Source organism: Cryptomeria japonica, chromosome 10 (genome assembly GCF_030272615.1).
Source record: "Cryptomeria japonica chromosome 10, Sugi_1.0, whole genome shotgun sequence".
Taxonomy (NCBI): Eukaryota; Viridiplantae; Streptophyta; class Pinopsida; order Cupressales; family Cupressaceae; genus Cryptomeria; species Cryptomeria japonica.
The window spans coordinates 559,169,274-559,196,543 of NC_081414.1; the positions used below are offsets into that span (position 1 = coordinate 559,169,274).

At 37.6% G+C, this 27,270-nt stretch overlaps 1 protein-coding gene and 1 pseudogene across 4 annotated transcripts in view; both read left to right on the forward strand.

Moving 5' to 3' along the window:
- The window catches only part of LOC131060739 (pentatricopeptide repeat-containing protein At2g41720), a 349,323-nt gene that overhangs the window by 119,498 nt on the left and 202,555 nt on the right, over window positions 1-27,270 (forward strand). The gene's annotated exons all lie outside the window — the stretch shown is intronic.
- Window positions 10,397-26,437, forward strand: LOC131859644 (replication factor C subunit 3-like; annotated as a pseudogene).

A 27,270-nucleotide genomic window follows, 5' to 3' on the forward strand; every position in this document is an offset into this window, starting at 1 on the left:
CCTTATATAGGCGCTCACTATTGCAATTGCCCATAGGCCGACTTGGAAAGTAAACCAAAATAAATAAAAATTAAATAAGAGAAAAGGCCGACTTTGCAAAAAACATTAAAATAATATCCCCAAGCGCTCCATTTTTAAATTTAATTTAATAATAATTAAATTTAAATGCCTTTGTAATTAAATTTTTTTTTTTTTAAAGGCTTAAATTAATTATTAAATGCCCATGCGCTCTTATTAAATGCCAACTTAATTAAAATATTCCAAGTTTTAGCGAATTTGGCATTTAATGCAATTTGAAGGATATTGGCGCCTAAGTATGGGAAGAATAAGGGATATCAAACAACATCGCTCTGGTCCCTTGGAGAGGGACAGGAGCGCCCATGCATTTTGGCCTTGTATTTCTTGCTTTTCACGTTCAAAGTCTTATCTTGGACATCCAAAATGGCATTCTTACTTGGAATTTTAATGTGACCTTTGGGAGGAGCTTGTTTTAAAACATTTTCGCCCTGGTCCCTTGGTGAGGGACAGGAGCGATCTTACCTTTTGTCTGTGGACTTTGTCTTCCAAATTGCCAATTCATGGTGTGAGGTAGGCAACGATCATTATCGCTCGTTCTATGCATGTCTTGCTTGCTTTCTCAAGGCAAAATTGACCCTCTTAGGATTTTCGCCCTGGTCCTCCAGTGAAGGACAGGAGCGATTTTTGTATTTGTGCTTAAGATAGTTGATTTTTAGGGTCAATTCCTTGTTCATCGTCCTTCGAAAGACATTTTTGACTTTGCATAACCTTGCCTTGACGTGGTTTTGGAAGGGAATGGTTGTTTTTTATGAAATCGCCTTGGTCCTTGAGTGAAGGACAAGAGCGCCTTTTAGTTCTTGGTACAAACCCTTGATCGTGTCATCTTCAAATCACTTTTTGAACGTAGAATATCACTCCGCCTTCCATCTTGAGTCTTTGAAACGAAAGTGGCATTCTAAAATTAGGCATACTTGAAGATTTCGCTCTGGTCCCTTGGTGAGGGACAGGAGCGCCTTAGCCATTTTCATCAAGTCTTGTGGTCTTTGCAACTTCGTCCTTCCTTGTAGTGCTTTAAATATCATCGCCATCTTGTGCCTTGGCCTGGATTCGTCTAAATTTTAGAGGGGAAGACATGATAATGTGTTTTTCGCCTTGGTCCCTGGGTGAGGGACAGGAGCGCCTTGGCCATTATAGACTCCACTTGTGTTTCGCAATCTTTCAAAATTATCTTCAATGGAGTGATTACGCTTTCCTTCACTCATTTCAAACGTAAAACTTGCTTTTCCTTTGCCAAAAACTTGTCTCTTGAGAAAATCGCTCTGGACCCTTGGAGAGGGACAGGAGCTTCCTTTTGAAAATCGCTCTGGTCCCTGGGAGAGGGACAGGAGCGCTTTAGTTACTTAGGTTGATTTTCTCCTTTGTGACTCATTCAAGTTATATTCAACGAGCAAAACATACTTTCCTTGTCCTCCTCAAATCGCGAAATCACTTAAATCTTGCAAGGATAAGGCAAACTTGGAATTCAAGCTCCGGTCCTTCAGTGGGGGACAGGAGCGCCTTTTGTCCTCAAGGCCAAATCTTTGTAATTTTCATCTCAAATTTCCTTTGTTGGGGCAGATACCATCCTTTTGCAATCCGTGAACGAGAGCCCAAGTCCAAAAAAATGTCCAAGAAGGTGTGTTTGAAGAAAATCGCTCTGGTCCCTTGGAGGGGAACAGGAGCGAACTTGTCTTGCTAGGTAAAAGGCCCAACCTTCCATCGCTTTTGACTAAGTCTGGGTGTTCAATTATGCTCACTTCATCCTTCCTTACGTCCTTGATGCTCCAGTTTGATCAACCAAGACCAAAAATGATCAAAACAAGCCATTTCGCCTTGGTCCTTCAGTGAGGGACAGGAGCGATTTTGCCTTAAACCTTAAAAAACTTGTCATTTTTGAGTCTTCAAAATCTTGAAAATCTTCAATTCACGTTCGATCATATCCCCTGGCGACCCTGCACAAAAACATTGAGACAAGTCAATAACCAAGATGCACAAAACGTCATTTTCGTCTTGGTCCCTGGGAGAGGGACAGGAGCGATTTTACTTCTATAAGCCAAAATATCCAAAATTTAGGTTTTCAGTCACTTCACAAGGCATAATTAGGTCATTTCCAAGGCCAGGAATCGGTTATCAAGCCATCAAAAATTTGGTCAAAAATTACCTAGACAAAAAAATGCACAATTCCATCATTAAAATGCTAACACATAGACAAAATTTGAATGTGCCCTCAAAAACCCTGACTGGACCTATCCTGAGACATACCTGACTTTCCTGACAGGTTCATCCTATTTCAAAATTTGCAACCCTCGGGAGGATGCTCAATAACCTTCAAAAACTTGACTAGACTAGGCCTGAAAATATCCAATAGAAACCCCTAAGGCTTAACCCTAGTCTAGACAACTCACTCACTTAATCAAAATCCTAAGAGCAGAGAGAAGAACAGGCGAAACAAAAGCAAAAAGAGGGGGTCCCCATTTTAATGGGGCGATTTGTGAAATGGTCACAACAGGCGCCTCCACTTAAATAATAATAATTTATTTATATCCTTGTATGAGGCCGACTTAAGAGAAGCACCGCCTCTATTTAAACAATATTTCATTGTAGCCGACTTGACAAGAGGTCGCACCATTTATTATTGAAAAGTCATCTTTCTTGAGGTCGACTATTATAAAGAGGCACCACAAATTGTATAAGGATGACGATCCTTATTCATTTGATTATCCAATTCAATTGAAGTCAGATCCAACACATTGAAGACAAGTTCGCATCATAGAAGAGCAGTTCGCACTCAAGGAGAATATCGTTAATCTTCAACATATTATCATATTGCTTCAGATCAATATTCAGCAAGGAGATCTACATATGCTGTATTCGCACCTAGGAGAAGTGCCCTTATTCATCATTAATCGATCTTGAGTTTGGCCATATTGTAAATGCAGATTTCTGTATTATTTATTCAATAATATAAGAGATATTATTGGCTGGGTTTTTCTCCCTTGAGAAGGAGGGTTTTCCCAGGATACTTGCTGTGTTAAAGTGTTTATCATTTCTGTATTTCTGCTTATTTCACATTTGATCATAAAACTAATATGGTATCAGAGCCAGGTTTAGAAAAGAGCTGATCAGATTTGACTAAGTAGTGGAAGCCTTCAAGTTGTGAAGGTTCCTGAGAGGAAGATGCAAAACGCTGGATCTGGATCTGAGGTTGATACTTCAGTCAAGATATCAATAAGGGTTGTTATTAAACCCTAGGCACTTCAAGGGAGGATATTATCAGATTTTTTTTATTTGCATCCTTCACCTTGATAATGGCACCTTGAAGGAGAACAAGTGGTTCTTATTTTTGGCAAGAGCAACTATATATGAGAGACACAACGATTCAAGTTTTGCTTAGGATTTGGTCATATAAGGTAGCGATTCTGACCTTCATAAGCGATTTATCTCAGACATGCTACAACTTCATCAGCAATATTAGCAATTTGGCGATCAGCCTGTGATTCGATGCCTTCTTAGTTTACAAATTGATCACTTTGTTGATCAAATTGTTGGTACGATTTGCTCTTATTCTCTGATATCGAATTACATACAACAAGCAATTGGTGACTATAAACATTCTTGATCAATCTGGAGGCCGTGACTATGATCCTTGATGCCAAGGAAGTTCATCTTAAGGGATCAGTGATTTGAGTTTAATTCGATGTCAGCAATTTCATCTCTATGCGTCAGCGATTCTTATATTGACATAAGCGATTCTATTACAGACACTTCGCAATTTAAATCTTGATCGAATTTTAGTCATTTGAAGGTTGGCGATTTTTGTGATAACACCTTTATCTCTTCTTACCCTACGATTCTAGAGACATCAGCAAAATTGTCTCCACAAGCACAACAACTTTCGGTCAAGGCAGAGGTCCCATCTAGAGATAAGTCAAATTCAGAGTCACAAGACACCATCGAGCAAGAACATAAGGGACCCAACATACAGGTTGGAAGCAAAAGTTCTTGGGTAATAGTAGATGTTTTATTACTTCTAATGATTGCATGTGGCTACAATATAGTGATGAAATCAAGACGGAAAAGGTATCACTTATAAGATTCAAAGAGCCCAAATTGAAGGAAGATACACCAAATCATCCACTAAAATACCTAATGGTGAGCCATTGATCAATGAATGACTTGGTCAGCCCTAAGACGGGAGGTTTGAGTCACAAAAATGAAGATGTTGTGGATATCTCAATTAATTGTCTTTCAGCAAAAGAGGTTGAGCGTCTTGTTTGTGGTCTAAGGTATGAGAAGACTTCAGATTTGTTGTTTCCTATGTCTTAGAAAATTACTTGTCATCATCCTGAAGGTGATACAACTCGCACTGAAGAGAATTTGTACTTTTTAATTTAAGTTTGACACTGTGCTTGCATATGGGATCCGGGTGATTTCTCGAGCATCATCACCTTAGATGAGACATCTTTTTGTGGTTATGCTTGGTCTACTTTGAACCAGTAGTGCATGGTATTTGACTTTTCATGGCTACCCTTGAGTAAAGAGTATTATCATGAGCATAATGGGATGATCCCAAATTGGGATAATTGTGCCAGATCAACAACGAGGCATGTGGAGGTTGGGTAATGATGAGCCACCACATTACATCATTGGTATTCGCACACACTTTCCAAGCTGGTACAAACTGTCTCCAAATATCTAACAACACGACTCTGGTATGCCAACAGTCCGATGAAAGATTAATGAATTTGATTGAGAAGCTAATAAAGAGGTAGAAGCAATATCAATATTAAATTGATGAAATGATCAATTCTGGACCTAAAGCTATTTGAAGAAATCAGTACCTCATCACAGCCATTTTAGTGATTTTTTATTCAAAGTGCTTTGATTGGGTCAGCCTTGGATGGAAAGTTTGCATTGGCAAAGATGATTAAGAAGGATGAAGACATTAAGCATCAGTACACAAAAATCTTGCCCTCCTGATTTGGAATAGTAGTCTATGACTCTTGCTATTGGAGCAAGTTGAGTAAAACAATGACATGTCCGAGAAGAGGACTAAGGTTCTGAGATTCTTCAATGAAGGAGTTCACTTCTAGAGGACCTTTTTTTGTAATATTTTTATTGAGGTAGGGATCAAGAGGGAGTTATGTACTTAGCAAAATGAAGTCCTATGTCTCTAGGATCTAGAGTGACTCACTGAGGAGAAGTGAAGGTGTCAGCTAAGTGGGTGTGTTGCAAGGCCAGATGCTAAGTCCTTGGAAGACCCCTTCAGCCGCAGAGAATAGAATTGCACAAGACAGTCAATTTGGATTTGACATTGGTAGCTCCACATACCTATTCAGAATAGGGTGATTTGGGATGAGGTCGAGAAGGACAATCCTGAACACTCGCAAGTTAGTAGTGTTGGAGGTATGCGTTGGAAATCGTTCCTCTAAGGCAAGCATTGCAGGCAATTTTGGATGAGGTCAGGAGGTTGATGCAAGTACTTGGAGCTTTAGAGGGAGTCACATCATCATGAAGATCTGTGTTAATGCATTTTTCTTTGAGACAGAGAAATTTGAGGTGAAAGCCCTTGTTAATGCATTTTTTCTCTGAGAGAGAGAAATTTGAGGTGAAAGCCCTTGTCCATCTCTCAGACGGAGATGTGGTTCTTTCCACCCTCTGGGAGTAGCCATGGTAGATGTCATGTTGAGTGACTCCATGATGATGTGTTTCTTTCCACTAATGGGAGTAGCCATTGTGGACATCAAGTTGAGAGACTCAGTGATGATTCTCTTGTACTTGTGTTTATCCATCCTCTGGGAGTAGCCATGGTGGATGTCATGTTAAGAGACTCCATGACGACATCACATTGAGTGACTCCGTGATGGGCACTTGTGCACTTGTTTTCTTCCACTCATGAGAGTAGCCATGGTAGACATCATGTTGAGTGACTCCATGATAACATGTTGAGAGATTCCGTGAAAAACTCTTTTCACTAATGGGTGTAGCCATCGTGAGTGTCATGTTGATAGACTCCATGACACGAGTATCTAGAAAAATATCTCCCTAGCTAAGAGGGAGTGTTGTTGTGTAGCGGCAGGAGATCTTTCTCCATTTAAATAAATCCATGTATGAGGCTGGCCCTTGGGTGTGGCGCCTCCACTTAAATAATAATATTCATTTTTATATCCTTGTATGAGGCCGACTTAAGAGAAGCAATGCCTCTATTTAAACAATATTTTATTGTAGCCAACTTGACAAGAGGTCTCACCATTTATTATTGAAAAGTCATCTCTCTTGAGGTCGACTATTATAAAGAGGCACCACGAACTGTATATAAGGATGGCTATCCTTATTCATTTGATTATCCAATTCAATTGAAGTCAGATCCAACACATTGAAGACAAGTTCACATCATAGAAGAGCAATTCGCAGTCAAGGAGATTATCGTTAATCTTCAGCATATTATCATATTGCTTCAGATCGATATTCAGCAAGGAGATCTACATCTGTTGTATTTCGCACCTAGGAGAAGTGCCCTTATTCATCATTAATCGATCTTGAGTTTGGCCATATTGTAAATGCAGATTTCTGTATTATTTATTCAATAATATAAGAGATATTATTGGCTGGGTTTTTCTCCCTTGAGAAGGAGGGTTTTCCCAGGATACTTGCTGTGTTAAAGTGTTTATCATTTCTGTATTTCTGCTTATTTCACATCTGATCATAAAACTAACAGGATTGTAACTGAACAAATTCAATGTTTTTCTAATTTCATGTGCTTCAAAATGTATGATGGCATATCATCAGAATGAGAGTAACTTTTATATTCTTTTGGAATCTTGCTATATTATTGTCCGATTACTATTATGCAAAATCATGTCTGATAAATCAAATATATACAATGTATTCATAATTTATTGATCTTTGGTGTTGTGCTAAATTTGTCTATATTATTAGATTACAATCCTTTAAAATACTGGGTAAATATTATTTTTTTTCCTAATATTTTGATCTAGTTTGTGTTATATCTTATTTAATGCTAAATTTCTATTTCTATCATCATGTTTTTACCTTTGGGGCCTACCTTTAATGCCATGCTCAGGAATATCTTTGTATTGGAAACTTTGATTATTTTTTTTATATCACCCTCATGTACTCACCAATGGGAGTGCTTGATCCTTAATTTTGCAATTTGAACTCTACTACACCATGAGAGAATTTTGTTATTAGATTTGGTCGTTTCATAAATTTGTAATGTCTCCATTTTTGGTCATTCCAAGTCTAATAACTTTGTTAGCTCCATCATTCTTGGAGAGCGCTAGCCTTTACAGAAAGGAATTCAATTGTTGACATTGTGTTCATATTAAAGTAATATTATAATATTTCTATAATGGTCATTTAGTTTGTTAGTTTAGGTCATAGCAGCATTAATTGTTTGGGGAATTATTCAGCAAACCAAAAGTATAAGATTTTTTTTGAAAAAATCAGATTTACATAAAAAGTAAAAAATTGAAGAAAAACAGTAAAAAACTACTACTTTTTTATATATTTATGTTAATTTTAGAGAATAGATTTATGATTACTAATAGATATAGTTGCAGAAATCAGAGAACAACACATAACACAGGATACCCTGGGAAAACCTCCCTCTTGGAGGAAAAACCCAGCAATAATAGATCCTCAGATCTGATTAGATTAGGTTAAAGTAGCAGAGTTACAAAGTTCCCAGCTAGGGTAGAATAATCAACAACAAGTGATGATAGATAAGAACAGACTTATCTTAGTTTAGATTTGTGACAGCCTCTAGGTCAGCAACTGTGAACACCAATCTGCAACCTTTTCCTTGCACTCCAGCACACTGAACTTGCACAACTTTGAGGTTCGGATCTGTACTTTTGTTTCTGCACATTCAGTAGCACAAGTTGCACTAATCAGCACTGTAAGAGCACACCAAGTTCACTCTAGATCTGCACCTTGCTTTGGAGGAGTTCACACACAGCTGGAGTGTTAAATTCGCTTGACTTAAAGAAGGGCTTTGCATTAATGGTTGAATAGATGACTGAAAAGTACTTCGCTTCACAACTGAAGATTTTGGCACTTATTCTGATTTTCGCACAACAGAGGTAATTCATGTGTAGAATACATTCTTTGTGGCTTGTTATATATGAGGATAGGTGCCTTATTGGGTCAGCCCAATAAGGCACTTTTGGCGCTAAAGACTTTTGTCTTTTCCACGTTACATGTGCAAGATAGGGATAGGGTCGGCCCTATATCTCAACTCCACGTTCCATTTAGTGCAGCCCTATTCTAGGGCGCTAAGATAATACACCATACGTTTGAAAAGGTAGAGGGCCCAGCCCTATTTGTTGGTTACACTCCATGCAACCTAAAAGGTGAGATTACAAAGGGAAAGGGCCCGACCCTTTTTGAGATGGGTTCTAATGTTGCCTTGCGGCAATTAGAACCCATCTCCTATTTATTTTACAACCTAGTTACATAAAACTAACAATTTAAGGGCATTTCCATAGCATAGAGATATTGAGAGCAAATAAAATAGTGAGTTCAACCCATGAATTGTAGAAAATAGAGTTTTGTTGTTTATATTCATATTGCTGTTTACAATGCACAAAACCTACCACAATAGCATAAATAATAACTAGATGGTGACAATTGTCAAAATGTCAATTCCAATATAGTTTGACTTTGTATAAAATCAACCTATAAACTAAGTAAAAGTGCCAAAAATCAAATGTAGCTAATGACCTGCTACATTACCAACCTATAACTAAGTACAAACACATTACCAAGCCACTATCAAATTGTTGTGAAGGAAGAGGTGAGCCCTTAGGAGGGAGTCAATTCATATTTTTGAAGTCATTTGGTAGCTTTATTCCAGCTGCCACATTATTGGGAATTAAAAGTCAATATTAGAGTTGGTTGCTGTCCATAAGGTGAATGTGGAGGTACTGTAGAGTTCCAACATGAGAGTTCATGCAATAATTTTTTGTTCTGTATGAGGGAGTGACATGGTATGGAAGTCTTGAAGAAAATTTCATCAAAAAACAGTTTCTAATTGAAGATTTAGGTGTTGTCATCATTTCCCATCAGTAATATTAACCCTAATGAGCAGCTAGAGCAGTCCTTAGACACTGATTTGAGGGATTTATGTTTCAAACATTCAACAGCTGTTGGAGGTCTCCTGGGAATATTTTGAACTGTTTATGTGCCAACATTCTTGATAATTTTTGGCAAACAACTTAATTTTTGGCAAACAACTCCATTGAAATTTGAATCTGTTTAAATACATTTGTATTAGCTGATATCATATATATAAAAAGTAGGTTGCCTAGATGTTTGTCAAAATATCTATAAATTGTTCAATGATTGGAAGTGTTTGTGAATATGCTTATGCCAAATGAAATAGTTGCAACTGATCCTAAACATTTAATTGAAAAATTGGTGATGCAGGAGCATCCCTGGTTCTTGGCAATCTTGCATCAACCAAAAACATTTTCTTTCAGTTTGTTTCCTGTTTTGCAGTTCAACATTTCTTTTTGCGTTTCTTTGCATTTGATCATCGGATCTTGCGGAGCTGGATTTTGATTGTGGACATGTTCATCTACCTTATCCTTAGTCCACGGGACGTTTGGATCTTTTTCCGGCAAGCTATCGCTTCCGGAATCTGAGACAGTTTTTTGGCTTAGAACATCAGAACTGCTTGGACCTATTCGCTATTGGCGAACCTTGCGGATCATTTCTTGAGCTTGCGGATCTTCATCTCGTTGTTTCCAATGTTCCTTAGCGTGTGGCCGACCTTCCCCTTTGGTCCACACTTCATTCTATGAATTTTCCGGAGGGATCTCTTTGGCGGAGGCTACCCTGGTTGTTTACACATTTCATCTTGTTCATCGACATTTGTTTCATCTTGGGCTAACGCGGATCATTCTTGATCATAGAAAATCAATGTAATTGAGCATGTAGACATGATCATTAGAACATAGAAGATAAATCTAAAGTTAGAGGTCCGGAGCTGGCCGGTATTGTAACTGAGCATGTATGTAATCTGGCCTGTGAGCTGAATCTGGTAAGCCCGCATGTTGCCGACAGATTGTAATTGATATCTATGATATAATAAAATCTGTTCTGCATTGCCTCCATCATGATTGTGTTGTTTCTACTGTGTAACTCTTGCTGCACGGTCCAGACTGTTCTCTTTGAGGACTTACTCTTGCCGTGATTGCACCAAGTGGTATCAGAGCCATGTTTTCGAACTGGAGATTGCGTTGTCCTGTAAGATTTTGGTTGTAGGGTGGCGGATTGAGGATCCGGCCTGCAGCTGGAGAGGATTGGTGCATAGATGGCGCAAAGAGGAAATGTTAGAGGTGGTGGAGAGCGTGGAAATGTAGACCCTGCTGTGATGGAAATGTTGAGAGGAATTGCAGCCGGATTAGAAGTTGTTGAAACGACCCAAATTAGAGGTCGACATGTTGAAGATGTGAGAGATGATGAGGAAGAAGAAGAAGTAGCTGGGGACCAAGGAGGAAATCCACCAGCAAATGATCCGGATGAAGTAAGGTTTATAAGAGCATTGTCAAGAGCGAATACCAAACCACATTTTATCCCACTGGATTATGATGGCAAGTTGGATATGGATGAATTGTTGGATTGGATCACGGAGACGGAAAAGTATTTTGATTTTGAAGGCACCGCAGAAGATAAGAAGGTAAGATATACTTGCACTAAGTTTAAAGGTCATGCATCTCTTTGGTGGGAACATTTGTAGGTAGATAGGCAGAGAAGAGGTAAAGAGAAGATTAAATCGTGGGAGCAGATGGTTAACAAGTTGAAATCAAAGTTTATGCCTGCTGATTATCAAGTGAATCTGTTCCGGAAGTTGCAAAATCTGAAGTAGAAGGAATCTAGTCTGAAGCAGTATACCAAAGCATTCTACAAGTTGAATATCAGATCTAGACATACTAATGATGAAATTGAACAAGTTGCTAGATATTTGAATGGGTTGCGGATGTCTATACAAGATGAAATCAGTCTAATCAAGTTGCAGAGTGTTGAGGAAGCTTATCAATATGCCCTGAAAGCAGAAGAGAAGTTGAACAAAAGACATGAGCAAAAGCAAAGAGGAATAAGTGGAAGATTTCAAGGAGGAAGAAGCTATTCCGGAGGAAGAGGATCCTGTACAGATCAGAGCAAAGACAAGGAAGTTAACCGAGATGGTAGTTCATACCGTAAGGATGATAGAAATTTTTACTAGAGAAGAGAACCCAATGGATACCGGAATGAGGGTTATGGAAAAGAAGACATAAGACAGGATAAAAGAGTGTTTAGAGGAACCTTCTTTAAGTGCGAAGGAGAAGCTCATCATGCTTTTGAACGTAGGAAGGTAGAGAGCAGTGGGAGAACAACATTGGTAGATGAAGACCATCCTAGATCAACTAATAAACTGGAAGATGGAGAGTTGCTGGTGATGAGGAGAGCATTGTGTCAATCGGAGATGATGAAGAGCCCTTGTAGAGGAGGAATTTGTTCAAGACCAGATGAAGGTATCCGGTAAGTGTTGTAAAGTTATAATTGATAGTGGTAGTTCAGATAATCTTGTTCTCGAGGAGATGGTGAATAAGCTGAATTTGGAGAGATTGAAGCACCCTAAGCCTTATTAGATAGAATGGATTTAGGATGATCATAAGATACTAGTAAGTGAACAATATTTGGTAAAATTGAATATTGGATCTTATCATGATGAAGTTTTGTGAGATATTATGCCTATGGATAATTGTCATATCTTGTTGGGTAGACCTTGGCAGTTTGATAAACAGGCAATACATGATGGGAGGAAGAATATATACACTATTGTTGCAAATGGGATGAAGCAAACCTTGTTGCCCTTGGATGAGCCTTTGAAGAGTGAAGTTTGTGCAAGTGCTAGAATTTGTTTGGTGGATGGGAGGAAACTCCTGGATGGGATGAGACATGAGAATGTGTGTTTTGCCTTAGTTCCTAAGAAGACTGACAATCCAGAGCATGAAGAAGAACAACCGGAAGAAATAAAGGAGTTGCTGATAGAGTATGCAGACATCATTTCAGATAATTTACCTAATGGATTATCCTCTATGAGGAGTATCAGTCATTGCATGGACCTGATTCCCGAAGCTAGTTTGCCTAATAAAGCGACACACCTGATGACATCGGTAGAGAATGAGGAGCTGAATAGACAAGTGCAGGATTTGTTGAGGAAAGGTTTGATCAGGGAAAGATTGAGTCTTTGTGCAGTGCCAATAGTATTAGCACCTAAGAAGTATGGACGATGGAGGATGTGTATTGATTCCAAAGCAATAAACAAGATCACAATGAAGTATAGATTTCCCTTGCCTAGGATGGATGACATAATGGTCTGTTTAAGTGGAGTCAAATACTACACAAAGATAGACTTGAAAAGTGGATACCATTAGATCATAATCAGAGAAGGAGATGAGTGGAAGACAACATTCAAGACAAATGAAGGACTGCATGAATGGTTGGTGATGCCTTTTGGACTAACTAATGCACTGAGTACTTTCATGAGGTGGATGAATGAGGTATTGAAAAAACGCTCGGGTAAGTTTGTTATTGTGTATTTGGATGACATTTTGATTTTCAGTAAGAGCAAGCAAGAACATATGTTGCATTTGAGACAAGTTTTGTAGAGGTTGAGAGAAGAGAAGTTGTTGATAAATATTAAGAAGTGTAATTTCATGAAAGAAGAGTTAGTCTACTTGGGATTTGTGATATCTGTGGATGGATTGAAGATGGATCCTGAGAAGGTAAGAGCAATTGTTGAATGGCCTACACCGGAAAGCATTGGAGAGGTAAGATCATTTCATGGATTGGCTAGTTTCTACCGGAAGTTTATTAGAAATTTTAGTTCAATTTGTAGCCCTATGACAAAAGCAATGAAAGGAGATAGAAAGGATTTCAAATGGACAACTGGAGCAAATAGGAGTTTTGAATTGTTGAAGCCTAAGGTGACTAAGCAGCATGTGTTGGCTTTACCAGATTTTAGCAAAGTATTTCAAGTGGACTGTGATGCCAGTGGGTATGCAATTGGAGTAGTGTTAAGTCAAGAAGGAAGACCAGTAGCATATTCTAGTGAGAAGTTGAATGATGCAAGGAGATATTTTGTGTATGATCAGGAGTTTTATGCCATAGTTCAAGCATTAAAGAAGTGGAGACATTATTTGTTGCCTAAGGAGTTTGTGTTGTATACTGATCATCAAGCTTTGCAATTTCTGAACAATCAGAGTAAGCTGAATCAGAGACACATGAGATGGGTGAAGTTCTTGCAGAGTTATACCTTTGTTTTGAAGCACAAAAGTGGAAAGTCAAATAAAGTTGCTGATGCATTGAGTAGAAGGAGGAATCTACTGATAGAGATGAGAGTGGAGGTAATAGGTTTTGAAGAATTGAAAAGCTTGTATGAGGATGACCTGTATTTTGCAGAACCTTGGAAAGCTTGTAAGGAAACGGTTATGGTGGACAAAAGTAAGTGGTTAGATTATTTCATTCAAGATGGGATGTTGTTCAGAGGAGTTCAGTTGTGTATACCTAGGAGTTCTATAAGAGAGAATCTAATAAAGGAGAAGCATAGTGGAGGATTAGCTGGACACTTTGGTGTTGATAAGACAGTGGCATTGATTAGTGAGAATTACTTTTGGCCTCAGATTCATAGGGATGTCAGGAAATTTGTGCAGAGCTGTAGAATTTGTCAACTTGCAAAAGGTAGTAGTCAAAATGTTGGATTGTACAAGCCTTTGACAGTTCCAGAGAGACCTTGGGAGGACAAAAGCATGGATTTAATACTTGGATTGCCTAAGACACAGAGTGGAAATGATTCGATATTTGTGGTGGTGGATAGATTCTCAAAGATGACACATTTCATACCCTGCAAGAAGACCACAAATGCGGTACATGTTGCTGACCTATTTTTCAAGGAAGTGGTGAGATTACATGGATTACCTAAGAGCATAGTTTCTGATAGGGACACTCAGTTTGTTGCATATTTTTGGAGAACACTTTGGAAGAAGATGAAGACAGATTTGAAGTTCAGTTCTACTTTTCACCCATAGATTGATGGACAGATAGAGGTAGTGAATAGGAGTTTGGGAAATTTGTTGAGATGCCTAGTTGGAGAGAAGACCGGAAGTTGGGACTTGATTCTTGCACAAGCAGAATTTGCCTACAATAATTCAGTGAACAAGAGTATCGGAAGAACACCTTATGAGATTGTTACTAGAGCACATCCTAGAGGCATATTGAGCGACATCAGTAATGAAGATAAAAGGAGTGTAGAAGCAGAAGAATTTGCAGAGCATATGAAGACAGTACATACTCAGGTCAAACAACATTTGGAAGACATAAACAACAAGTATAAGGCGAAAGTAGATGAAAAGAGGAGACATAAGGAATTTGAAGTTGGAGATGAAGTGATGGTATATCTGAGAAAAGAGAGATTTCCAGTTGGAACCTATAACTAGTTGAAGATGACGAAGTTTGAACTTTGTAAGATCTTGAATAAATTCAGTTCTAGAAATGCATATGAAGTGGAGTTACCTGACACTTCGGAAATTTCACCTAAATTTAACATTGCAAACCTACATCAGTATCATGTGTAATATCCCCCTTAATTTTTATTTATTTTTAACACAACAAGATTCACTCGTTAATGTTAGAATAATCTGTGCAAAAAGGAAATGCTGAAAGTAACCTTTTCACTTTCTGATCATCGAAAGCCCAGTATGGGAGGGTGAGAGCATACGGTGTCAAGGGGATCGTTAGCTCAAATAACTGCTGGAAATGAAATCTCAAATACAATACTGGGCGGCAAGCCAACCCCTTCCGCTTATCCAACGGGTGTAAGAACTTCTACAACAGTGTGGTGGTGCAACCGGCCAATTAGAAGATTACAAATTGTAATAACAACAATCACTCGACCGCTTATGCAGCAGGAGGACTAGAAATGAAATAGCAATCAACTCCATCGCTTATTCAGCGGGAGGATTGAAAATGAGATTACAAATCAACTCTACCGCTTATGCAGCTGGAGGACAAAGTTACAATAGATAAGAAGGTGGCAAGCCAGCCTCTTCCACTTATGCAGTGGGCCAAATAACAACAATCCAAGTATATAGCTGTTAGTACTACTAATCAGCTTTACAATGCAAACTTGAATTACAAAATTATTAGAATCACTAGCCAAACTAGGCGGCAAGGCCAACCTCTTCCACTTGTGCAGTGGGGCTAGGAGAGATCAAGAAATGGCTGTTAGTACTACTACCAACATTGCAATATGAATCATAAAAGATAAGAATGAAGAACCAACAGCTGAAAACAATTACCGAGATCACTTTCTCTCCACACAAAAGATCCACACACCCAATAACCAACTCCAAACAAGAAGACACTCCAAAACGGAAAATCTCTAAATCTGATATACTCCCAACATGCTGCAAACACACAGACCAACAAGCTAAGAACTCACTAATTTACTCATATCTTTTTCTACACTCGTCAGAATCACCTCCAAACAAATGCAAATGAGAGATACAATGATGGCGATAAGGATGGAAATGAAAGACATCAACTAACAATGCCCAAACCCATGGCACACAACTCAAATCACTCCCAACATAAAGTGTTTACAACAGAAAACTTCGACTTGCACAATAAAATTCAATACTCCAAGAAAACCAACGAGAACTTACAAGATGAATCGCTCATGACATAGGAAATGAATGAGAAAATACCCAAAACAAACAGACACTCGAGCAGGAAGATATGACTGAAAATCACCTATAGCCACTCCAAAAACCAGCAAATTGGAAACACACCCAGCACACCAAAAAATGAAAATCTCCCAATCACTTCGATCAACACAATCTATCTCTTTGGATGAAAGATAGTCACAAATAATCAGCTTGGCACTGTCTTTCAAGTACGAAACTGATGGTTGCTACGAAGCTCTCAACTTCGAAGCTTAACTTTGGCACCAATTCGGCAGCACTTCGTTACAAATATTCATGGATGTCCAAAAACAAGAGCCCAACACTCTTATTTATAGACTTTGTGTCTCGAAATTCAAATTCACATTCCCTCCAAATGAATGCCAAACCCTAATGCACATTCACTTCACATTATTTTGAAATTACATTTCATTTCTCCTTTCTCCAAGTCGACCTTCTCATAGAAGCAAATATACTTTATAAAAATGACAATAAAATCATAATGTGGCATCCAAGGTAGATAAGTGAAATATGTTATAAAATTAACTTATTTCTCCATAAGGTGTCCATCTTGCCGTATTAATATTTCACTTTATAAAGTATTTTTTCTCAACAATAAATCGCCCAAGGAATAGTAATATTCTATTTGGCAACAAATACATTATTCCCTCAAGTGGACGCCAACTTTAGCCAATGCTAAAATAACACTAAGTATAAACCTTTTTTAATGAGAATTTCCTCCAAAGGCGTCCAACTATAAGTTATAAAATTAAATTGCATTTTGGCACCCCATTATGAAAGTAAAATATTTCGCCAAATAGACTTAGGATAAAAATATTATTTTCTCCTTTTCCCTCAGTCGTCCATCCATAAAATAATCAAATATTAAAACCTTATGCCTAAGGTATTAGTATATTAAAAATACCTTCTCAAATACTGATTATTGCCAAATTGAGTCGGGACTGAAATGGTGGAAATCACCAAAACTGTGCTAAGTTGGAGCTCTGAACTGAACTGCTAAAAATAGTCATCCGAGTGAACACAGGAGCCTGCCCAACATAATATTGCCGGAAATAGCCACTGAGCTGAGCTGCAGAACCCTTGCCAAAAATAGCACTGCCAAAATAAGTACTTACTATAAATAGCATATTGCCAAAAATAGCAAGTGTTTCCAAAGTGATTTTTACCACATTCTGAGCAACTGCCAAACTTACTAAAAATATTAAGTCCCGAAAAGGTCCTCAGATTGGTTTGCATGTTATACCATCGCATAGCTCTTAGAAAACCTAGAAAAACCCAGAGAACTCAACTGCTTCTGTCTCCACTTACTAAAAATAGTATGTCGGTCAAACTCCATAACTTGCTATGCATGCACCCTCATTGTGAATCTTTCTGAACACCCAGAAGGAATCCAGAATCCAAACTGATAAATTCCAACATGCAAGCCTTCGAAACTGCAGAAACATCCTCCCAGAGGTAGGAAACCCTCATTTCTCCTTCCAACTAGCCTACGGGTCTCCGGAATAGGCTGACGGTCAGTTAATTTGTTTATTGCTGAGAAGGGGACATTACATCATGAGACAAAATTCAGTGAAGACAGTGTAGCAGACTTGGAGAAGTAGATACCTTGGAGGGAATCAAATCAAATTGAAGACATTTTGGATAGTAGAAATGGGCGTAGCACTTAGAGCAACCGATATAGAGAGTATCTTGTGAAGTGGAAAGGCAGACCAGTTGAAGATTTATCATGGCTTTCTTAGGCAAAGGTAGACTGTCTTGGTTTTCCTCTTACCAGGGACTCACTATTTTTCAACAACTTCGGATGTCTGATGCAGGAGCATCTCTGGTTCTTGGCAATCTTGCATCAACCAAAAACATTTTCTTTTAGTTTGTTTCCTGTTTTGCAGTTCATTATTTCTTTTTGCGTTTCTTTGCATTTGATCACCGGATCTTGCGAAGCTGGATTTTAATTGTGGACATGTTCATCTACCTTACCCTTAGTCCGCGGGACATTTGGATCTTTTCCCGACAAGTTATCGCTTCCAGAATCTGAGATAGTTTTCTGGCTTAGAACATTGGAACCGCTTGGACCTATTTGCTATTGGCGAACCTTGCAGATCATTTCCTGAGCTTGCGGAGCTTCATCTTGTTGTTTCCAACGTTCCTGTAATATTCCAGTTATTTTTTTTTGTATTTAGGCCAATAACAATAATCCACAACAAATAACCCGTTAAGGTTAGAAAGCATAAACTGAAAACTTGCTGAAGATTGCAACCCTTCCACTTTTTGATCACCAAGTGCCCAATGTGGGAAGGTGAGAGCATACGGTGAATAGGGGATCGTTAGATCTCAAACTGCTAAAAGATGAAATGAAATACAATACTGGGCGGCAAGCCAGCCCCTTCTGCTTATCCAACGGGAATGCAAGAAACTTGGCGGTGAACCAGCCAAGAGAAACACACAAGGCACAAATCACTCGACCGCAATATTTCAGCGGGAGGACTGAAATTACAAAACAAACTCAACTCAACCGCTTATGCAGCGGGAGGACCATTACAATCAGACATCACTCGACCACTTATGTAGTGGGAGGATTGAATTACAATTTACTTGAAAATAGGCGGCAAGCCAGCCTCTTCCACTTTTCAGCGGGGTGAGATTTACAAGGTAGAATTGGTTAGTAGTGCTACTACTTAACCTTACAATAATCAAGATAATGTGAGAAGAGAGTAATGCTGAACATCCAATTAAGAACATGAAATTTCTGCTAACATAAAAAATCTGTAGGCTGGAATTGCAAAACCAGCAGCCCGTGGATTCACTAAAACGCTCATAACTCTCTCATTACTCACCCAATTCACCCAAAATCTGTTCTAAACAATTGCTATACCTGCTACAATGAGAACAAACCCAAGGAAAGCCATCAAAACACCCATATTTATTTTGCACGCTTCCCAATGCATTAACTAAACCCCATGCCTAACCTGGGAAGTTCGATTTTCAATATAAAAATCCACACTCGAAATAAGATGCTAAAAACTTACAATATGCATCGCCAGTGGTAGGAAGGAAGGATGAGCCGGTACCCAGAATGATGGAATCGCCTGGCCAAGAGGTGCGAGCAAAATACACTTTCAGCAGTCCCGCGACCAGCAACCAGAAAACACTCCAATCTCAATCAAAACACTCCACAATCTGCAACTCACTCACCAACAACACTGGGAATACATGAACACAGTTAGGTACTATCTTGCAAGTACAAAACTGAGACTTAGCTAGGAAGCCACACTTCGAAGCTCAAATTTTTCAATCGCCAATTCGGCAGCATAACGATGCAAATTCATTTCATGCCAAATGAGAAGCCCAACACTCTCATTTATAGATTTTGAGGGCTCAAATTCAAATTCACAATCCCTCCAAATGAACGCTAAATCCAAATGCACATTCACTTCACATTATTTTGAAATTACATTTCATTTCTCCTTTCTCCAAATCGACCTTCTCATAGGAGCAAATATTCTTTATAAAAATGACAATAAAATCATAATGTGGCATCCAAGGTAGATAAGTGAAATATATTATAAAATTAACTTATTTCTCCATAAGGCGTCCATCTTGCCATATTAATAGTTCACTTTATAAAGTATTTTTCCTCAACAATAAATCACCCAATATATAATTAAGGAAATGACTTATATATCAATATAACTTAAGCAACCCCTTTTAAATAAATCGTCCAACCTTTGCCTTAAGTTATAATTTAATTTAAAACACCATTTTTCATCAAATACTGAACCTGCCAAAACAAGCTCCAAGGATATCTGGAAACAAGCTGAGAGAATTGCCCTGCCAAAAATAGTCATTGAACTGAGCTGAGGAACCCTTGCCAAGAATAGCACCAAAAAATGAGGGAAGACCAACTGCTCAAACTAACTTGTTGGAAATAGCCATCTGAACAAGCCTGCTGACATTCTGCTAAAAATAGAACTGCTAAAAATAGTACTTACTAAAAATAGCATACTGCTAAAAATAGTAAGTGTTTCCAAAGTGATTTTAACCACATTCTGAGCAATAGTCGTACGTACTAAAAATAGTAAGTCTGAAAAAAGTCACCTGATGCAGATGCATGTCGAACCATCTTGAAGCTCTCTGAAAACCCAGAAGGAATCCAGAATCCAAATTGTCGAACTCCCACATATAGCCCTTGAAATCACCAAAGAATCCTCCTAGAAAATAGGAAACCCTAATTTCTGCCCTCGACTAGCCTACGGGCCTCCGAACTAGGCTAAGGGCCAACAGAACTAATCACTGTGGAGAAGGGGACATTACAGTTCCTTAGCGCGTGGCCGACCTTCCCCTTTGGTCCGCACTTCATTTTATGAATTTTTAGGAGGGATCTCTTTGGCGAAGGCCTACCTGGTTGTTTACATGTTTCATCTTGTTCATCGACATTTGTTTCATCTTGGGCCGACGCGGATCATTCTTGATCATATAAATCAATGTAATTGAGCATGTAGAGATGATCATTAGAACATAGAAGATAAATCTAAAAGTTAAGAGGTCCGGAGCTGGCTGATATTGTAATTGAGCATGTATGTAATCTGGCCTGTGAGTCGAATTTGGTAAGCCTGCATGTTGCCAGCAGATTGTAATTGATTTCCATGATATAATAAAATCTGTTCTGCATTGCCTCCATCACGATTGTGTTGTTTCTGCTGTGTAACTCTTGCTGCACGGTCCAGCTTGTTCTCTTGAGGACTTATTCCTGTCGTGACTGCACCAATTTGGATTGGCTTACTATTATGCCAATTGTTTGACGAAATGACTAAGAACTAAAATTTGAAGTTTTTACAAAAAAATTTCTTGAGTTGCCTTAAGTAAACTTTTGATCTATTCAAGGTATATTCCGTTTGCATGTTTAAAAAAAAATTCAACAAATACTGATATTAATTGATAGATGGTAAATCATTTGAGAATCACAATTGTGCACTTGTTAGTAGCGTTTGTGTGGATTTGGATTGCTAACCTTGATATAGCCTCTTTTCCTTTTGTGAAATGTTATTTTGAAGTTGCTGCATTCTACTTGCTTATCTTTCTTCATGCAATTATTTGTATCCATATGATCTATGGAATACTTTGCACTGTTGTGTTGTCTTATTGGGTCATTCTGTTAGCAGGTTTCTTTCCTCATTGTGGTTCAAGTGCTAAGTTTTATTTGATTTCATTTGAGATATCTATTTTTCACTCAAGTTGCTTGAGAAGTCTTGTAATTTTCATTTGGTTCCATATCAATCAAGAGATTTTCACATTGCTTCACTAAAATAATGGGAGGTTTGTAATATGGAGCGTTTTTTGATAATGATAATGTATTATTATTGGTGCCTTTCTTTAGTTTGCATGGAACTGTGTAGAAATTGCAAATGCTTTTTATGTATGAACTGATTTGTTTATGTAAGGTCCCGGTTTGAGCAACCTTAGGAAATAGATGAAATCTCAACCAATGTGCAAGCTGAAATGATAAACAAATACCAAATGCCCAATTGTAGATGCCGAAATGTGACTGAAATTAATGCTGATCAGCGATGTATGATAACTGTAAAACCCTTATCAACCATATATGTAACTTCAAACAGTGAATATAAACCCTCAGAAGCCGATTTATACTTTGGAGAAACCCTCAAATACAATATTAATTAACTATAGTGATAGATCTGAACCTTGCACGCCAAATTAATTAAATGTGACACCAGATCTATAAAGAATATTTATATAAACATTAGATGTAATCACTAATTGCTATTCTCAGATCTGAAAATCAGAATAATTGCAAATCTTTTGCAACTAAACTACAGTATTTGTGTGATATTAATCCCTCTTCAATGCTGGCCTATATCATCAAAAATTTCCAGCATGTTCTATTATAAATTTACAACAGTAAGTTCAGACTTTCCCAAAATATTAACAAACTCCAATTTATCAAATAATTTTATGCTATCTCTAATATGATTTAAACATACCAAACATTACTCAAAGCAGCGTTGGAATATTACTTCCAACTTGTATGGTGTTCCCCACCTTACACTATGTCATAAGTATGCAAATCCCTATTATAAGGCTCCAACCTACTAGTAAAGGCTTTGGCAGCTTTTATTCCTCTTGTCTCACTTGTATGGGAATAAACAAGGGCTGCTTGTTAAGTTCTTTCAAAATTCTGTGATCAAAATAGAAGAGATGGAGATATGATCTGAAAGTTGTATTTTATATGCTATAGCATGTTTTAAAGATGCACCGCACTTATCAATTTCGGTGTGTGCATCCTCCTGAATGTAAGCATGCTATATAAGTGGATGAGGGGTTACGTAGTGAAGAGATATGTCTTCCCACGTGGGAAGACACATCTCTTCCCTACGTACCTCTCACCACAGTATATAAACTAGTCACCGTTTACTTACCCGATCGGAAGGAGTGCGACTTGTTTGAGAATCGCTTTACCACCCGATACCATGAACGGCATAACTGTTGCTCAAACGTGATAAGTTAACTTTGGTTTTATTTATCATTAGTTAACGTTAACATATTAGTATATGTAATCAAATATATATATATATATATATATCGGAAGCATGAAATAGTACGACCGACGTTACAAAATTAACACTGCTAACAACAGCAAGAATAGAATATAATGCTGTGGGAAATTCTTCAAATGGTGGCTTATGATGAAGAGCTGTAGATAACTCTAAATTCAAATAATAATGATGGCTGAACATTCAAATGATGTCAACAAATACTTGACAATAGCTGGAAACATGAACCAATGGCTGGATACATCAAATGACAGCCAATAATTAACTAATCTGCATGTGTACTATATTGACACTACAGTAAAATGTAAACTTAGAAACTTGGCCAAATTTGTTGTTTTGAGAATACCGCCCAATTTATTTGCAAACATGAATCAAATAATTGCGATCAGTAAGCCCAAATGTGATCCTTGAGTAGAATCGCCAAAATGAAAATGAGATTTTCGTCCCCAAATCCAACTATAGAAAACTAGTCTTCCATAGGGACACTCACCCATTCAGGCAAATCTCCCTATTTCTTGGATAGGGACATTGTTGGGACACAGGGACTTGCAGAATTTGTCCCTCCGTTGCCCCCCACATCCGTTGCTGATCTGAGGACGTTCCTAGACATTCTCCTCAATAAGGGGACATTTCCAAGATGACCCTTTTATTTGGGGATTGCTTGGGACTCTGGGACACCTAGGGGACTCCTAGGAGTCTCTCGACTGTCCTAGGGACTTCCAGGTGTCCGCATGACAGGAAGAAGATAAAGTTTATATTTAAAAGAAGTGTTTTTGAATTGTTTTCTACAAATGGTAACCTTAATGGATTATGGGCTCCACTCAAACCCTAAACAATCACAAAAAACTTATAGGTATATAAGACTCATTCCAGTTCATTCAGTTTCAACAACAAGGTTAAAAGTTGTAAAAGCAAGCTGCAAGAGTGAGAAAAATTGTAAGTAAGGTATTAAGATTTAGGAATAGTGAGAGAAAGTGAAAGAGGAAGAGCAAGTGTGAAGAGTGACATCAATCCACCATTGAAACGACGCATTATTCAAGCCTCATGGTAGGCTTTGTTCCTTCATGATTGTTTTTTCATTGTTCAATATAGTCACTAATTTCTATTTAGTTGACAAATTTAGTAATTAATTTAGGCCCTAGGGGTTTACAATTTTTATTGTTTTACAATTAATATTTTAGTTTTATAAATAAATAATGATCAAATTTACTTTTTTCAATTTTATAACAACAAAGTTTAGGTGTTCAAATTTATTTGTTAAATTATTTGTAAATGTTTCGTTTGTGAATTTGCGTAAATATTTGATTAGAATAAAAAAATAAAAATGAATAAGTCAAATTAAGATTTTTTTTTTTTTTGTGTATCCTTTGCTTTTGTGCTTCATGTGACGTGAAATAAGAAAATCAAAAGTGAAATCCTTGTTTGATGAAAGGTTGAAGAACAAGGTTTCATATTTTTGTATATCCTCTGCTTTTGTGCTTCATGCAACTTGAAGTAGGAAAAACAAAAATAAAGTTCTTGTGTCTTGAGCATGTGCATAAGTTATTATTTAATGACACTATGACATGTATGGTAACCATAAATTTTGTTTCTTGCAATGTCATTATGAGTTCTTCTCATAGCATGAGTGATGAAGAGGATCACAAAGAGCCTATGGGGTTTCATTTACAGATTTTGAGTACAATGTTGGGGGTGGTGGGAGAGGCAAGGCAACTCTTTCCATTGGCAGTGCACATTTTAGCCCCTTCAAAATATTAGAGGATTTTACTAAGGGTCCCTTTGATAACGAGTCACCTTGAAAACAATTTTCAACAAACTTGGGTCGTCAATAGGTGGCATTAGGCTATGGAGATGTTATTTTTGTTAACTCGAATTTCAAGGCAGCATCATAAGATCTAATGACACATCCTGTATATCACTGCCAAATGTGTAGGAGTTTGTGCATGATTGTCAGTTGAATGCGGAATTATGCTGGTGACTAAAGTCTTGTACCTATCACATTGCCGTTGAGGGCTCCTCCTACTCCTAGTACTACTAGGAGTGCCTCATATCTGTTGGAATTATTGTCATTGATGTCAAGGGCATTAAGTTGCGATTGTTAGATTTTGTCATTGATGTCAAGGGTAAGATTTGCTATGTCAAAGTGATCAAAAGGTTGTCATCATTATCATTAATGACAAATAAGATCTTTGTCAAAAGTGAGATGATGAACAAGATTGCTACATATTGTCATGAGCACTTTGTGATAAAAGAAATCGTATGATCGACAAAAGACAAAGGCCACCAATTGATGCAAACCAGTCATGAGCAAATTGCTTTACAAGTTTTAGCAGAGTTTGATGGACAAAAGACAAAGGCCACTAATCCTTATTATTGCTGGTTGACTTCTTGATTACTTACAAGGGACCAAAGCACCTAGAGCTTTAGTTTTAGTGGCAAATGTGAAGCTAGTCTTATTGGATGAGGCAGATGCCATGACAAAAGATGCTCAGTCTTCCTTGCATAAGATTATAGAGAAATAATCCAAGAGCACAAGGTTCTCTCTCATATGTAAGTATATGCATAAGATCATTCCAGCATTACAATTGAGGTGTACAAGAATTTCATTTTGCTACTCTTGATGCTGCAAATGTTACACAACGACTTCAACATATCATAAGCTTGACGTCACAGAGGGTGGCTTGTCAGCAATAGTTAGACTCAGTAGTGGTGACATGAGAAAAGCTCTGAACATTTTACAGTCTACACAAATGGCTGCTTCTCAAATAACTGAAGAAGCAGTCTACCTTTGCTAAGGAAATCCGATGCCCAAAGATACTGAACAATAATTGATCTGGTTACTGAATGCATCGTTTGCAAATTCTTATCTTTACATCTCTGAGATAAAGACTGCCAAGGGTCTGGCTCTTGTTGATATTAAAAGGGAGATTCCCATGTTTATCTTCAATATCAAAATGCCAGAAGCTATTCTTGTTCAGCTTATTAATGCTTTGGCTGATTTTGAGTATAGGTTGGCATTTGGAACAAATGAAAAACTACAAATTCAATCTCTTATAAGCTACGTTACCCAGGGACGCGTCCCCGACCTGAAAACCCCCGTCCCAGTCCCGAGGACGTTTCGGGGACTTGGGGACGACTAGGGGATGTTTCCCCCCGTCCCCAAATTGGAAACGAGGGGACGCCTGCCCTAGCTCAGGGGGACGTCTGTACATCCCGGGGATGGCTGGGACGTCTCCAATCCGTCTCGGGGACGGCTAGACGTCCCCCATATCTAAGGCCATTAAAAAATATTAAAAAAATAAAAAAAGTTGTATTTTAATTTTTTTTTATAAATTTTCTAATATAGGCCCCTTATTAATTCAAATTGTTATAAAAAATAAAAATAAAAATAATTTATAAATTATAAAATTAATAATTATAAATAAGAGGACTCCGATTTTAATGCAATGTTAGGAGATGCAGTTTAGGGGCAGCATTATACTTTGCTTTTTTTTATTTAGTTTTACTTAGTAGTATTTTGATTTTCATATCATAATTGACAATGAAACTATATGGCAACTGTGTAGCCTTTGGGCATTTTGACATTTTGTATGTTATTTCTTTAATATCTATTATGATATGCATATTGACAATGTGAATGAATTGAAATTCTGATTTATGAATGCATAATTGCATATTGTCTATTGAGTATTAACAATGTTGTATGTTCAGAATTTACATTCTAAAATGTTTTCAACTTTTCATAGTATCATGCACATGCTATATCCATGTTTTCATATGAATATAATGTATATATGCATGCTTCATCCATGTTTTCATATGAACATTTAGAATTTTTCTATATATTTTAAATTTTCCCTATATTTTATATAGCCGTCCCCTTTGTCGTCCCCTGCCGTCCCCAAATTTGGCAAAAAAATTTGCCATCCCAGAAACGTGTCCCGCCATCCCCTGCCATCTTCGTCTCGGAAACTTGGGGTAATGTAGCTTATAAGTGCATTTACACATACTCATGCTGCATTGGTTGCAGCTGCTAAGTAAGTCACAAGGATGGAGTCTATCATTATAAAGCATGCGGATGCCTTGCAGATCATGCATCATTTCAGTATATGTTACCTGTAGACACTTAAATTAATTATTTTAATTAATTTATTTAAATCCTCGCATAATTAATTTATTAATTTTGCCAATTCCTATTCCTTCTCAATATTAATTAAATATAATTAATGTTGTCACTATAGTCTGTTGATTGATTTATTTAATAAATCAATCTACCGTTATTCTTCTAAAATCCTTAAAATTAATTGTCTCCAAATTGCTCCTTTTAATTAATTAATTTCAATTATATAATTAATCTAGGTGATTCCTACAAATCACTTTTTTCCTAATGAATTCTTCTAGAAGCCCCCTAATCTCACTTATCATTATTCTCCTAATTTTTAATTCCCTCCACTCATTCTCTCTCCTAGTCAACTCCTCCTACAAATCCCATTTGCCCTAATCCCACCTAATCATTCTTCTAATCCCTCTCCTAATGAGTTGCTAGTGGCTAATCCTTACGATTAGCCACAAAGTCAACTCCTTGTCCCTTCCATCCAACCACCTTTCTTAAATGCCCTTTTCCTAGGTGAAAATCGAAAATCTCACATTCCTCTAGGCATCCCCTCCTCCACGGAATTTTTAATTCCTCCTTATTCCTCCAATCCCTATGATCATCCTTTTTGAAGAATTTTTAATTCTTCATCCCATCTCTCAAGGAATATTTTATTCCTTTCTCTTCCCTAGGCACATTGAGAAGTCTTCCCAATGAGCCTTGAGGAGTGTGGAGACAAGAAATGCCCTTAAGGCATATCTCTTGGTCTCCACACTTGTCT